At 42.1% G+C, this 3,754-nt stretch overlaps 1 long non-coding RNA gene across 1 annotated transcript; it reads right to left on the bottom strand.

Annotated features, from left to right (window-relative positions):
- Window positions 1–1,432: 1,432 nt before the first annotated feature.
- On the bottom strand, window positions 1,433–3,329 carry LOC112634491. The gene is made up of 2 exons (XR_003121782.1): window positions 3,223–3,329; window positions 1,433–1,778 (listed from the first exon to the last, which is right to left on the bottom strand). It is a non-coding gene; the product is annotated as an uncharacterized LOC112634491 (long non-coding RNA).
- Window positions 3,330–3,754: the final 425 nt, after the last annotated feature.

The following is a 3,754-nucleotide window of genomic DNA, read 5'->3' as shown; positions in this document are numbered from 1 at the left end:
GTTGGCCTCTCAAAGGGCTGGGATTACAGGTGTGAGCCACTGTGCCCGGCCATCATTTGTTTTGTCTGTGTCTCATCTCCCTCATAGATCCTGGCTAATAGTTACTGTGTGCCTACCATGTTTCAGGACACTCTACACAATATTAGCACATTTACTCTGTAGGGACAGTCCTGTAAGAGAGCTACCTTTGTCCCTATTTACTATCAGAGAAAACTGAACTCAGAGAGATTACGAAATCTGCACGAAGTCACACAGCTGGTAGGTGGTGGGACTGAGATTCAAACCTACATATGTGAGATTCCAAAACTCACTGGAAACACTACTGGATAGAATTATATTTTACTTGCCTTTATTTTCCTGACAGGTATTTGTATAGCACATTGCTATACAAATAGTAGGTACTCAATAAATGATTTTGCAAAAAATGAACAAATCATAGATCTAATAAGAACAAAGCATAAATGCTTTTTTATTTTTTATTTTTATTTTTTGAGATGGAGTCTCACTCTGTCACCCAGGCTGGAGTACAGTGGTGCAATCTTGGCTCACTGCAGCCTCTGCCTCCCAGGTTCAAGTGATTCTTCTGCCTCAGCCTCTGAAGTAGCTGGGATTACAGGCATGCACCCCCACATCCAGCTAATTTTTGTATTTTTAGTAGAGATGGGGGTTTCACCAGGTTGGCCACTCTGTTCTCGAACTCCTGACCTCAGGTGATCCCCCCTACCTCGGCCTCTCAAAGTGCTAGGATTACAGGCGTGAGCCACCGCACCCAGCCAAAAAACTTTTTTAAATGTTATTTTTGGCTGGCCGCGGTGGCTCACACCTATAATCCCAGCACTTTGGGAGGCCGAGGCAGGTGGATACCTGAGGTCAGGAGTTCGAGACCAGCTTGGCCAACATGGCGAAACCCCGTCTCTACTAAAAATACAAAAATTAGCTGCGCGTGGTGGCACATGCCTGTAATCACAGCTACTTCAGAGGCTGAGGCAGGAGAATCGCTTGAACCGGGGAGACAGAGGTTGCAGTGAGCCTAGATTGCGCCACTGCACTCCAGCCTGGGCAACGGAGCGAGACTCCATCTCAAGCAAATAAATAAATAAAATAAATGTTATTTTCAATACTTCAGGTATGTTTTGTTCTACTCTTAAGGGGAAAAAAACAACCTATGCAAACTAAAATTCAGTAACCCAGTAATTCATCAAGTTTCTCTGTCATCTGAAAGGCACTATAGCAGAGTGGCTTAATACCTGTACCCTGGGGTCAGGCTGCCTGGGTTCAAATTCTGTCTTGCTTCTCACCTGGGCAGGCCACTGCACTTTACTGTGCCTCAGTTGTTTCATTTGTAAGGTGAGGATTATAGTTGTAACGTCTTTATAGGGTTGTTTTGAAGATGAAGTGAGTTAATAGATGTAAAGCACATAATAAAACTCAGTAAACACTCAATAAAAAGCTTTATTAACCTAAATATGTTTCTTCATAGCCCTTGTAAAACCCTAGCCACTCTTTCGCAGTAAAGCATTTTCAAAAAGTACCATTGATCCGGGGTTATCTCTGTGTTCTTCTCCTGGAGGATCCTGAGTGCGGGCTGTGTCGACATCACGTCATTAATGTCTTCTGCTCCCTGCACTGCGGTCAAAGGCTTTTCAACATGGCCTTGGATCCCCTGGGTTTGCTGCAGTTCAGTGCACCTCGAAGCATGATAACAGGAACTGAAGTGGCAGAAACTGAAAGCAAAATAAAATTCAGCCAGGAAACACTTAGTTATTTTTCCCTTTGCTCTGCATGGGGGAAAAAAAAGGAGGAGATAAATCGAAAACCTATGAAGTCCAGCATGTATTTCAGGGTTGTTTTAATTTTCTAAATATAAGTACAATCTTCATTCCTCCCTTCAGCAAATATCTATTGAGTGTTTACTGTGGTGTGCCCTGATTCCCCATAGACATCTGGTGGCCATCTATCCAGGATTTTCTAGAACAATCCTAACTTTAAATGTCTTTGGTGTCTTTTCATGAAAATACATTTAAAAGGCAGTGGAAAAAAGCCTTTCTCAGGCCCCATGGCCAGAGTTTTGTTTCATATTTACTTTCAGCTGTTTCTGCTTGCCCCAAGGTCAGGAGCCGCCCAGTAAAAAAAAAAAAAAAAAAAAAATTCTCCGAGTCCTGAAGGGCTGCAGGAGCCAGGACAGGGAAATTACTAGCTGATATTCTGTGTTTCTCCTCTGGAGGAGGAGTTTTAATGGTTAAAATTTTCATCTGTAACCGTGGTTGTTTCTTTGGGGCTGGCAATACTGAAAACTAACTTTTTGTATTATACATTCTTATAATGTTTGGTTTTTTTACAATTTTTAATGCGATGCATTACTGTGATAAGCAGAAAATAGAAGTTTTTAAAACTACTCACTTAAATAAAATAGACATTCTCTTTTTTAGCAATCCAATAATAAGGGATAGTGAAAAACGATATGCTCCCTGAGGACAGGGACCGTCTGCTTTTCTCATCTTAGCATTCCCACAGAGGAGCACTGAATAAATATCCATCAAAGCGATGAACAAAGGCCTCCTTCATATGCCTTAAACCGTCTTTACTTTCTGGAAAGGAACATGGTAGCTCACCTTAACCATGCCAAAAAAACATATACTTTATATAAGTCCAGATTTACACACAAAGTATTATTTACTTGATGAAGGGATTTACCAGATTCCTTTCTACAGCAAAATCTCCTCAATCGATTTGAAGTGTGACTTGATTTGCTTCATTTTTCTTATGAGATAGTGGAATAAACGAAGAGAACTTCAGTAAGCCAAGAGCCCGGAGTGTGAACCCTGCCTCAGCCTCCAGATTAACTGGGATCACAGGCATGCACCACCATGCCTACCTCTGACCTATCGCGTGTCCTTGGGCAGGTTTTTGGTTTGCTTGTTTTTTACCTCTCTGTGTCTTAGTTATCTCCACTCTAAAATGAGAATAATTGGAAGGGTTATAGGTACCATATTAAAGCCCCTGGGACAGTGCCAGGAGCATAGATATCAATGGCAGCTGATATTCTTATTGTTGTTTATTAAACCTTTTCAAAGCATCCAACGCATGAATTGAAGTGTAATTGCAGTGATAACCACAGGTCCCAAAATGTATCATGAAGGCTCAAACCTAATTGGTTTAAAAAAAAAAAAATCAAGCTTTTTATGCTTCATCCCAGGCAAGTGATTTAAATGCTTAACGCACATTGTTTCATGCTTGGAGTTCTGAGAGCACAAGGGCCTCCTTTACTTCCTTGTTTATGTGACAAGAGGGGAAATCTCACCCTTCTCCAGCCTTGCCAGGCTAACTTTTTGAGGTTCGGCTTGAAAAAAGAAGAGAAAATTAGCAGTTATATTTGGGAGCAAGGACTGGTGAGTTTGGTTACTGGGATTGAAGCCTAGCCTAGAGGAATTACTGAAGATCGAACTCAACAAAAGCACCTAAACCTCATTCTAAACTTTTCAATCCAGGCCAGGCACGGTGGCTCACTCCTGTAATCCCAGCACTTTGGGAGGCCAAGGCAGGCAGATCACTTGAGCCCAGGAGTTTGAGACCACCATGGCCAACATGGTGAAATCCTGTCTCTACTAAAAAAAAAAAAAAAAAAAAAAAAAAAAGCAAAAATTAGCCGGGCGTGGTGGTGCATGCCTGTGATCCCAGTTACTCTGGAGGCTGAGGTAGGAGAATCGCTTGAGCCCGGGAGGCGGAGGTTGCAGTGAGCCAAGATGGCGCCACT

The sequence above is a fragment of the Theropithecus gelada genome, chromosome 1, assembly GCF_003255815.1.
Source record: "Theropithecus gelada isolate Dixy chromosome 1, Tgel_1.0, whole genome shotgun sequence".
NCBI classification, from domain to species: Eukaryota; Metazoa; Chordata; class Mammalia; order Primates; family Cercopithecidae; genus Theropithecus; species Theropithecus gelada.
The sequence above is the reverse complement of the archived record's forward strand: the minus strand, read 5'-3'. Positions and strand labels throughout refer to the sequence as shown.